The following is a 12816-nucleotide window of genomic DNA, read 5'->3' on the forward strand; positions in this document are numbered from 1 at the left end:
TATTAGAGCTAAAAGAAAATCCTTCAGAAAATGGAAGAAGGAACCGACTGATAATAATAAGAAACAGCATAAGGAATGTCAAGTCAAATGCAAAGCGTTGATAAGGAAGGCTAAGAGGGACTTTGAAAAAAAGATTGCGTTGGAGGCAAAAACACATAGTAAAAAATTGTTTAGGTATATTAAAAGCAGGAAGCCAGCAAAAGAATCAGTTGAACCACTAGATTACCGAGGAGTAAAATGGGCAATCAGGGAACAAAAAGCCATAGCGGAGAGCTTAAGTGAATTCTTTGCTTCGGTCTTCACCGAGGAAGATTTGGGTGGGATACCGGTGCCAGAAATAGTATTCGAAGCTGATGAGTCGGAGAAACTTAATGAATTCTCTGTAAACCTGGAGGATGTAATGGGGCAGTTCTACAAACTGAAGAGTAGCAAATCTCCTGGACCGGATGGTATTCATCCCAGAGTACTGATAGAACTGAAATATGAACTTGTGGAGCTATTGTTAGTAATATGTAATTTATCCTTAAAATTGAGCGTGGTACCGGAAGATTGGAGGGTGGCCAATGTAACGCCGATTTTTTAAAAAGGTTCCAGAGGAGATCTGGGTAATTACAGACCAGTGAGTCTGATGTCGATGCTGGGCAAAATGGTAGAGACTATTATAAAGAATAAAATTACAGAGCATATTCAAAAGCATGGATTAATGAGACAAAGTCAACATGGATTTAGTGAAGGGAAATCTTGCCTCACCAATCTACTACATTTCTTTGAAGAGGTGAATAAACATGTGGATAAAGGTGAGCCAGTTGATATTGTGTATCTGGATTTTCAGAAGGCATTTGACCAAGTACCTCATGAAAGACTCCAGAGGAAATTGGAGAGCCATGGGATAGGAGGTAGTGTTCTATTGTGGATTAAAAACTGGTTAAAAGATAGAAAACAGAGAGTAGGGTTAAATGGTCAGTATTCTCAATGGAAAGGAGTAGTTAGTGGGGTTCCCCAGGGGTCTGTGCTGGGACCGCTGCTTTTTAACATATTTATAAATGACCTAGAGATGGGAGTAACTAGTGAGGTAATTAAATTTGCTGATGACACAAAGTTATTAAAAGTCATTAAATCGCGGGAGAATTGTGAGCAATTACAAGAGGACTTTACGAGACTGGGAGACTGGGCGTCTAAATGGCAGATGACGTGTAATGTGAGCAAGTGCAAAGTGATGCATGTGGGAAAGAGGAACCCAAATTAGGAGTCACAGACCAAGAAAGGGATCTATGTGTTGTCATTGATGATACGTTGAAACCTTCTGCTCAGTGTGCTGCTGCGGCTAAGAAAGCAAATAGAATGTTAAGTATTATTAGGAAAGGAATGGATAACAAAAATTAGGATGTTATAATGCCTTTGTATCGCTCACCGCACCTCGAATATTGTGTTCAATTCTGGTCGCCACATCTCAAAAAAGATATAATAGAATTAGAAAAGGTACAGAGAAGGGCGATGAAAATGATAAAGGGGATAGGACGACTTTCCTATGAGGAAAGGCTAAAGTGTCTAGGGCTCCAGCTTGGAGAAAATGCAGCTGAGGGGAGATATGACAGAGGTCTATAAAATAATGAGTGGAGTTGAACGGGTAGATGTGAAGCATCTGTTTACGCTTTCCAAAAATATTAGGACTAGGGGGCATATGATGAAGCTACAATGTAGTAAATTTAAAATGAATCAGAGAAAATGTTTCTTCACTCAACGTGTAATTAAACTCTGGAATTCATTGCCAAAGAATGTGGTAAAGGCAGTTAGCTTAGCGGTGTTTAAAAAAGGTTTGGACGGCTTCCTAAAGAAAAAGTCCATAGACCATTATTAAATGGACTTTAGGAAAATCCACTATTTCTGGGATAAGCAGTATAGAATGTTTTGTACTTTTTTGGGATCTTGCCAGGTATTTGTGACCTGGATTGGTCACTGTTGGAAACAGGATGCTGGGCTTGATGGACCTTTGGTCTTTCCCAGTATGTCAACACTTATGTACTTACGATTCCCTCACATGCTTTCTGATTCTAATGTACCTGTAAAGTTTTTATTATGAGTTTTTGTCTCTGTAGCAAGATTCTTTTCAAATTCTCTTTTAGCCTTCCTAATCAATACTTTCCATCTAACTTGCCAGTGCTTACACTGCTTCCTATTTTCTTCATTCAGATCCCTTTTTCCATTTTTTAAAGATGCTCTTTTAGCTCTAATAGCCTCTTTCACCTCACCCTTTTAACAATGCTGGATGTTGATCAGCCTTTCATTTTTTTTAAATACATGGGTGTGATACACATGACTAGCAGATAGGCCTGGGACCTTGATAAATACAGCCACACAGGGGTTAAAGGAGAAAGGAAAACATTTGCATGCAGAGATGTGTGTAATCTGTTCTCTCTACAGGTCAAAGATAAACATACAAAGTCACTTTTTATAGTCACAAGGGTCCTTCTCTCTCCCGTGACCTGCCCCCATAGGTCCATGGCACATGCTTGGTCACCCCTAAACCAAGCAACCCAACTAGCTTGTCTCTTCCTGGAATCACCACCATTCCTGTTTCAGTATTTCACATTGAGCATCGCTTGGCCCTGACTTCCCATGTCACACTGTCTACAAGGTTATAAGACAAACTTGCCCTACCTCAATCTTCTTTGCTCTGTCACTTATGGAGTAGCACTCCCTGCTAAGGCCACTCTTCTTCAGAGTCCTCTGCACTCAGGACCTCCCTGATCTGTTCAACCTCAGGGCATTTAACTCCGGCCTGTTCTGAGCACCACCCCTCTGACTCAGCCTCAGCAGACTAGTGCTACCTGCTGTAAGGGAGTGAGGGAGTGCTCTTCACTATACCATCCACTCCCTCACAATGAAATACATCTGGTCTGGGCTTCCAAGATGGTATTTTTAAACAATGTTGATGCCTGAATTAAACTCCTAACTTTTGCAACTGCTCCTTTTAGCTTTGTTTTTTAACCATTTTCTTTATGTTATCACTAGTAAGAAATGCCCGTTTCTGGAAAAAATGAAACGGGCGCTAGCAGGGTAATCTCCCCCCCCCCCCCCCCGGCCTCCCTCCCGAGTTGCAGACACCCCCTCCGTGGCTCCGTTCCAAGTTGCACACCTCTCCTCTTCCTCCCTTCATCCCTCAGTGACGTGGTTGCGAGGGCCGCCCCGCCCTCAACATCATCGCGTTTTGACGCGAGGGTGGAGCTACAGTGACTGGAGCCTGCAGGCCAAACCGGATATCTCGGGTGCCTCAAGTTTCCGGCTTGAGGCTTCAAAGTGCCTTTTATATATATAGATAGTTGCCCTTTTGAAAACTAAATGCTGACAGGACATATGCTCAACTTTCTAATAGCTACTTGTTCATGTTGTAGGCTACAGCAATTAAACTTAAAAACTATGGGAAAACATTTTTAAAATTAACTGCTACAGCCTAGAGCATTAAAAGGTAGATATTAGCGGAGTAGAGCTTACAATCATTTTGCCATAGTTGTCTCCAGTTGTGTAGGCAGGACATTTCAACAGGGGGTGCATCTCATGCTGCATTTCCCTTCCTTCTCCCTCCTGCTGCATCTCTCCCTTCCCTTCTCAGCCCTGCAAAGCTCTCGCAATTCCCTCCCACCCCACTCCCCCCGTACCTTAAAATCAACTCTAGTCTTTGCCTAGGCACTGCCAGTGGCAACGGCACTCATAGGCTACCCGTGGCCTGCACCGGGTTTTTCTCTCTGAACCATCCCACCCCCTCTACCCATTTTCTGAAGGGCAGGACGGTTCAGAGAGAAAGCCCTGGTGCAGGCCGCACACAGCCTATGAGTGCCGCTCCTGCTGGTGCTGCCCGGGCAAAGACTGGAGGTGGGGAGAGGGAGGAAATTGCAAGTTTTACAGGGCCGGGAAGAATTGCGGTGGGAGGGAGAAAGAAGGGACTGACAGGGGATGTGTACTCAACACACACACCTTGAATGGATTGTCTCCTAACATATTTCAATACTACAATGGAATGAACTCACACAATCCTTTAAGCCACAAATAAAGTATACATTTTTGAACTGTCCAAGGAGAAATGAATCACAATTAACTGGTAGGGAGGAGAGGCAAAAAACCAACTAAATAGATTTAGCTTAACTTAATTTTAATCGCAGAAAAGTTATCCCTATTGTTTTACAAAATCAGTACAAGAGGGCATACAAACATTCATATCATCCTTAGAGCATAACTGAAAGATGAGCATTTCAAGTGCTACAACGTTAGCATTTAAAAAATAAATTGATAATTTATTGCAGCCTTCATATGCTAAATATTTTTTCTGAATATCATACATATTTGACTAATTGCAGCTTGCTTATTGTACATCTATCACATGCAGGAGCGTAATGCCTATCTAAGGGGCCCTTTTAGTAAAGCTTAGCATGTGCTAATGGAATGAGCGTGCAAAATGCTGTATCTCCTATTTTGAGCCACATCACACTTGGCGCACACTAACGTCCATTAACACGTGCTAATCTTCAGTAAAAGGGCCCCTAAACTGTATACTGTGCTCCTAACTATTTCTAACATATTCTTGTAGGTAACATTTGCATTCATGTACAGAGAGCAGAGCATTTTCAGAAAACATGAACCAATTCCCATCTGCATATTTCTGGTTAGGGTACCTTCCCCCACAGAGTTTGCAACAGAGTCCAGCTAAATCCTGCAGTATAACAACATTAAATCAACATGGTGCACATACACAGAGCTGAGCACATTCCTCATCTATGCCAGGTATTCTTTAAATGAGTATTAATAAGATAAACGAGTCATCTTTCCTATGAACATATATTTGAATTCCTATGCAATTGAAAAAAATGGTTTTTACATATGCAACAATTTGATGCATTTATTTACTTATTGTTGCAATCCAGCCTCTATTTTAAAAAATCTGATAAACATTACATGGGAGAATTATGATTATATTAAAAAGGAAGAAAAGATGTGCAAACAAGTCAAGAATTCTTTACTTCCCCATACACAACGCAATCAAATAATACAATGTTTTAAAAGCATCTTTTTCTTTCCCATGGGTGGTTGTGCAAAAGCCATTTCAGATATAACATTTATTTGCAGTCTTTCCTCTTTTTATTTTTCCCCCAATCACTGGTTTACTGCTAGTTCTGGGCTCCTGATCAGCATTCTGACATTGTAAACCCTGTAACAGAACCTTTTCTAAAGGCCTAGCATGACCAGTTGCCTAAAAGAAACACCGCCCCCCCCCCCCCCAGGTCTGGTTACATATTATTGGTGTCCCCATTCTGATGGGAAATCTAGAATGAATTGTAAAGGGGAACCCCCTCCCCAGAATTCTAAATAAATTAATGTAGCAGCCAAGATTCGATATCACAACCAACCACCTGACAAAGGACATCATTTTAACCTAGGTAAATGGTTACCTTTAAGGGATAAGCAATGGAGATATAAAATATAGACTGGTTTATATCTTTTGAAGATCCCATACAGATGAATTAAAGGGGTTCTGACAGTGTGAAGCTGGCAGCATGTTTCTGTTTTACTTCTCATTTTCTTTTTAACATAAATATATATGTTATTGGTCGATGCAATGTTATGACAATAATAGGAAGCTACTAATGAGCGAACTATGGGACACTTTTACTAAGCCACGGTAGGCTTACCACGGTCCTACCACATACTAAAAGAGCACTACTGTGGGAGGCGTGCCTGGGGGCGGACAGTAAGCATACCTGCGCTAATCAGGTAGTAGAGGCAAATTATCGCGTGCTACCAAATTAGCATGGGATCCCTTTCCCCCTCCTCAATAGGTGGCAGTAAGGGCTCCCGGAGGTAATGGCCACATACTAATGGGGAAATTAGCGCATGGCTATTACAAAAAAAATGAACGTGGCCATTTTACCACCATGCTAAAAGTGGTCGCAGCATGCAGGAAACTCACATACTGACAGCAGCACTGGCCACTTTTTTAGTGCCGCTTAGTAGCAGGACCCCTAAATCCTTGTAAAACTTCCCTTTCAGTCACGCAAAAAAAGAACAAAAAACAAAATTCCACCAAAATAAGGGAAGAAATCATTGACAAATTGGCTTGGTATTTTATATTGATTGCCATTTTTATATTTGAATTAGAAAGCAAAGAGAATGTGTATCTGCACTTCCATTTTCTATAGTCAACCTGGCTAACCCCATAGTTCGGCTGATACCAGCTTATGTGCTACACTTCCGAAATCTGCTTGTTAACAAAAGAAACAGCTTTCCATGTTTTTCTGGGTTTTTGGAGGGGTGGGGAGTGGGGAAGGGGGTAGGTAAATCTCTAATACTTGTTTGTAAAGCTATTGCACTCTGGTCAGATGAAAATAGAATTCAATGAGTGCATAAAATATATAATAAATGCCAAATTTTAGACTAACCACATGGAAACATTAAAAATAAATAAATTAGAATTCTCCTATAACACCCTGATTTTCTATATCTTATCATTTTCATGACACATTGCGGTGTACTTTCAGAGCACTTAGACTTACAAAGTTACTATGGAACTTTGTATGTCTAAGTGCTTTGAAAATATGCCTGTGTGTCATGAAAATGGTAAGATACAGAAAATCAGGGTGTTATTATTGTAAGTCTAAGTGCTCCCATGGCTCTGAGGCCAAAAGACGGCTTGCAGTGTATCACCACAAATCATGTTAGGACAACGCGACTTGTGGTGATACACTGCAAGACTTGTTTTGGCCTCAGAGTCATAGTAAAATAACCCCAACTATTTACTGTATGGGAGGGTCCTCCCTGCACCCCCTGACGTCATCCCCCTCCCCCCACAGGGGCTACCTTCACAAATCATTGGTAGTCCAGTGGAGTCTAGGGTAGGGTTTTCAGCAGGAGCGATGCCCAGTTGCTCCTGCCTTGTGCTGTGCCACCTTCAAAATGGTGTGACTACCACTAGGGGTCCTTTTTTTTGGTCACCTCTGCTGTTTGTTTTATACTGCTCGGGGCACCATTTTGAATGTGGTGCAGCACAAGACAAGAGCAACTGGGCATCACCCCTGCCAAAGAAACCCCCCCCCCCCCTGAACCCACAGGAAAATCCTTGGACCACCAATGATTTGTGAAGGTAGCCCCTGTGGGGAGTGGGAGGCCTTGTATCGGGGGGGGGGGGGGGTGCTTAAGGCAGGGTGTGGGCCAGAGGATCTGTATTCCTGGGTGCATTGGGCTGTGGCTTTGCAACCCGATGCTCCTGGGCTATGAGAATAACACTGCTTAAGAGGTGGCTCACAAGCTGCATTATTCCTCTAACATAGGTTTCAACAACTTGCGGTACTGGGATCCTGCAGGTTGATGAATTTCACAGGGCATCAAGGTGTGGTGAAAGGCAAACTTTTACCACACCTTGATTAATTCACCCCTTAGGAGACTAAGGGAATAATTCTATAACTGAGGGCCTTCATTAGGCACACCAAGGATACTGTATATGGTGACAGCATATTCTATAATGCCGTTATAGAATACTAGCATAACCTGATAGCGGCGCACTTTACATTTACATGCCTGCAGCTACTCCAGCCATAGACCCGGTGTACCTGTAGTGACATAAATGAGGCAGTCATGTGTATAATTTACAGTATTCTGTAAGTTATGCACAAAAGTGGGAGTTTTGCCTCATGCTCTAGCCATGTTCACTTCCTCCTTGTATTTATGTGCTATGCCACTTATGCAAGCCATTACAGAAGTGATTCAGCACCTTGCTAGCATTTTCACAGGTATGTGCACACATATGCATGTATGTGCTAATATTCTGTAAAATTACACATGAAAGGGGGTGTATAAATGCATGTGCCCAGTTAAAGAATTGCCCTTCAACTTTTCAGCTGAAAATTCATCTTAACTTAGGATCTTAAAAGTTCCGTTTATAAAAGTAGACCTGCCATTCATTTGCCTATATTTATGAGCCTAAATTATGAGCCTAGTGCTGAAAATCAGTGCTATGCTCCTTAATGTTTTCCTCTCCCTAAATCTGCTCCAGTTGCTTCCTATTTGTTAAGCTCCTAAATTAGGAGTTTAGTGAAATTTTGAGTATAAATTTGGACATTCAGCCATAATAAATTTTCAGAGAGCCTTAGAGATCAAATCTTTAGAATATTGGGGCCATAACCTACATTGTGATAGCAGCAGCAATTTTAAAGCTGCCCAGTCATTGACTGACACTTAGCATTTGTAATGCTGCCTTAACTTTATTCCATACTGCTATATGGTTGTTTAGAAGGTCTCTTATAGTTTGTCCATGTGTAGTATGTGATTTATTTTCATATTACTATTGCAATTTTCTGCATGTATTGTAAATCACTATGAGCAGTTCTTTGACAAAGCAACTAGTTAAACTGAATAAATACATATCTTTGCTAGTTTCCTATAGGGAAAATGTATCTCTGTTGTTCAATAATATATGTGTTACACAGTAATTCACATAATAAATGTCATAACCATGTATACATTTCTGTTCCAAAGAAGGAAACTAGATATAATGCAATTTTCACCCCTGAACATGGTTTTCTTTTTCTTAAAAAGTCCAACAATTTCAGTAAAATGAATACAATGAGCTTCCTGTCTGTTGACTGAATTGTGTGCAATCTGTTTTCTTTCCAGCATTGCCATAGTAACGTGTGCTCCATCTCCTGGTTACTGTACCATATGAGCTGCTGGTCATTAGCTCATGACTGCACTTGAAGAGATACTGTCAAGGTTAGATAAACGTGAAAGGCTGATGGTTGGTTGCAGAAGCGGTGCAGCAGAAGAAAAAGAACCTCAGCTGGAGTTGATGGAACAAAATGACCCCATCCTTTTTCAGTTTGCATAACTGCTGCAGCACCCTAGCAAACTCAAGCCGAAGTATGAAATTGTCATAAAACAGTAAAGGCCCTCTTTTACTTGGAACACGCACAGAAATGTAATGTTAATTTGTGGGGGAAAAAAAGGTTTTGGAAATCTAGGTTCACTTTTTTCCAAGCTTTGTTCCCTAATCTTTTATAATCCTCCCATGTATAGTGGCAAAGATGGGCAATCACCACTATTGGGAAATGGAGTATGTCAACACCCCATCAAAATAAGAAATACTCCACTTATCATATGTTACAATCCAATAAATATGTGTGCAGCATAAATCAAAAATATCACAAAATATGTACATGCCTCAGCTTTCTTCCTGAGAGATTAATATATGTGTGTATGTGTGTATTTTGTAATATTTTTAATTTATGTTGCACATATATTTGGTGGATTGTGACATATGATAAGCAGAGAATTAATTTTGGTGGCAACAATGGGCACATTGAAATCAGAGAACAGATTCTTCCCACTGGGCTCCACAAACTTGCCAAAACTGCAGTCGAGTATCAGTCATATCAATGTGGCAGCCTATGGCTCTAACTCTTGAACAGCAATAAAATCTTGAAAAAAATCAGTTATTACTAAAATGTATGCCAAGATTCATCTTTTACAAATGTCTGTTTTGCATTGTACTGGCTCTAATGGTATTACTTTAACTACGCCTATTGTACTTACAATGCTTTCTAAATGTATTCATCCTCTTGGAATTTTTGGCATATTCTAATAAATACAACTCTAAGGGATCCTTTTACTACGCTGGGGTAAAAGGCAGTCTTAGTGCACCCTTACACAGGTATTTCCTCCATATTATGGCTATTTTTACTGCAGCCAGAAAATGGCTGATTTTCTGTTTTTCCAATGGTCATGCACTGTCGCCATTAGCATGCAGCCATTAAAAAGAATGACCACTTCAGCACTTACCAACACCTATTTTGTAGGCGGTAGAGGGTCACATGCTAACCCTGCAATAACTGGTTAGTGTGATAATGTAGCATAGGAATGTCCATTCTCCTCCTCCAGACACGGCCCCAAACAAGTTTTAGCATGCAGTTAGCGTGTCCCAATTTGGAATTTATCACAGAATGCTTGAGTGTATCCCACGGTAAGCCATTTAAGCTGTGGTAACCACATGCTAGCGCTTGCTACAGCTTACTAAAAGGACTCCTAAATGCATTAAAGTTGGAAGTCTCTTTCACTGATCTACACAACATACTCTACTCTTTCTCCATGAAAGAACAATCATAGACATACTCAAAAAATACCATATATGCTCAAATATACACCAAGATTTCTTTTGGCCAAAAAATGGCATCAAACATTTTAGCTTGGTTTAAATTCGAGTCCTACCTCCTTCCCACCACCAGCATTCCTTCCATTCTCTTCCTGCCCATGGTGTTCCTCCTCATCTGCTGCTGCTGCTGCCACCAGCCCCCTTGAACCAACAAGGTTCCCACGAACACCCTCCCCCTGAACCTCTCTCCCACATCCACCAGTAGCCCCCCCCCCCCCGGGTCTACCATACCTCCCTAGTGGTCTAGTGGCACGTTGGGGCAGGAGCAATTCCCACTTGCTCCTGCCCATGCCGTTCCCATAGTAAAAATGACTGCTATGACTTCCAGTGGCAGTCTTGTGAGATTGCCACTGGAGTTGTGTCAGCCATTTTGGGATTTGAGCCGGCATGAATAGGACTCACTAGACCTCCAAGGATGTATAGTAGGCCTGGAGGGGGGCTTATTAGTGGGTCTAGGAGAGGGTTCATCTCTATCGGGGAGAGGGAGGGAAGAACTAAGTGGGAGCTTTGCCTGTTCAGGGGGAAGGAGGGGGTCTGAGTCAGTGAGAACTCTGTCAGTTCAGGGGGTGGGTGGTGGAAGCGGAGGGACATCCTAGGGGAGAGGAGGAAATGTCAGATATCATAGGGAAGGGAGGAAGGGAAATGCCAGACATCAGAGGGGAGAGAAGGAATGAAGGAGGCTTGAGGGAGCTTGGGGGCTTTAATTTTTTTTTTTTTAATTTTAAAATTAAAAAAAAATGTTATGCAGGTCGGATGGCCTGATATTCAGCCAGGGTTACATAAAAGTAACTTTTATGCCGCCCTGGATGAATATCGGCCGGGCCTACAGCCTGCCCAAAACAATTCCCAAAATTCAGTGCCGGTGCCCGGCCATGGTCCGGCACTGAATATTGGGGGATAAGTTAAATGGCAACAATCGGCATTTTAAAAAATGCTGACCACCGTTGGCTGAATATTGGGGGGGTTAGTTTATATTCGAGTTAACATTTTTCCCCTAAAAAAGGGTTTATATTTGGATGGGTTTGTATTTGAGTATATACAGTAATTAAGAATAAGAAACCAAAAAGTCTTGCTTGCGTAAGTCTTCATACCCCTTAACTGAAAACTTGGTGGAAGCAGTAACAGCTATGGGTCCTTTAGGAAAATTGCCTACCAACTTTGTACAGTGGGGTGGTGCAGATTTTTCCATTCTTAGCAGAGTACGTGAAATTCTTTCAAATCTGCCTGGGGATAAGCAATGGGCTGCAGTCTTCAATACTTACAACAAATTTTGTATTGGATTCTGCTTTGACTATTTCACCCAAGGACATTCATTCTCTTCTTGCTGAGCCATTCTTGCTTTTGCTTTATTCTTCAGATTACTGGCCTGCTGAAAGGTGAATCTTCTCCACAGTCCTAGTCCTAGAGCAAACTATGTTTTCCCTAGATACTAGATAGGGTATAAACCCTTATGAAATCAAGACTTTTTGATGTGTTGTTCTTAATTACTCTTTGAATATTTGTATAATTGTTTTTTTCACATTGAAAGTGTAGACTATACAATGTAGACCAATGAAACAAACTCCTACTTTAATGCATTTTAAATTGTATTTTATAGAGAGCATAATATAAAAAATGTACAAGGGTTGGACACTTTTACAAGGCATTGTACATGCTAATTCTTAACTTGTAAAACTCAGCAGGTGGATTCACATTTTAACAATGCACTGATGTTTGTAAGTGTATGTGATATGCCCAAACATCAAATGTTCTCCATCTTACTTACTGTTGCAAACATGCATGAACTTTTCAAACTGAGAATCATCAGGATACTGAAAATACAATCCCTTTTGATACTTGAAGTTTTGTGCTGTTCTAATTCGTTCTGGATTCCTTGTTTTGGTCCCTTCTTCCACTTTTATTGTCACATCTACCATCTGACAAGTTGACAGATCTGTCTGTTTTACTTATTTGAAACAGAGTGGTTCGATAAGGGTAAGCAGCATGGTTCAACAGAGAGATCAGTGGGGGATTATATGAAAAAGAGCTTCAGAGTTACAAGAGGATGATATACAGAAGTCTTGGAGATGATCAAACCCTGAATCCACAGGACTACCAGATAACCTAGGTAACCAGTTCATGTATCCATGCACCTTAACCAAAGCTTTAAAATGTTTTTTTTTTCAGCCTGATTGCACAACTTTACTAAGGGTGCTGCTCAACAAAAAAGCCAGTGGCATGCTGAGGCAGGGCTTACAGTATGTGGAAGAGACTTATCCAGACTGGCTGAGCCGCTCACTACTACAAGATCTGACAGCACTCTGTGAGCAACATAACTCCTGCTGTCAATAGGCAGATAGTAGCTGATGTCCTGTTCTAATGGAATCAGATGGCCCTATCACAGTACACAAAAGGTAACCTGTAAAGGTTAGGACAGGATGTCAATAAATGGCATCTCTGCAGGTGGGAACATGCTCTAAAACATACTGTACCAAGCTTTTTAAAGAAAGAAAAAGCACAATCTATATTAGGCCAGAAACCAATAAATTTCATTATTTTAGCATAACATTTTTTTAAAAATTAACACAATTTGGCTAGCAAAGAGTAAGTACCAAACTGACTAATTAAGATTTCTCACTGCAGCTAAA

This window comes from Microcaecilia unicolor, chromosome 6 (assembly GCF_901765095.1).
Source record: "Microcaecilia unicolor chromosome 6, aMicUni1.1, whole genome shotgun sequence".
In the NCBI taxonomy this organism is placed as follows: domain Eukaryota; kingdom Metazoa; phylum Chordata; class Amphibia; order Gymnophiona; family Siphonopidae; genus Microcaecilia; species Microcaecilia unicolor.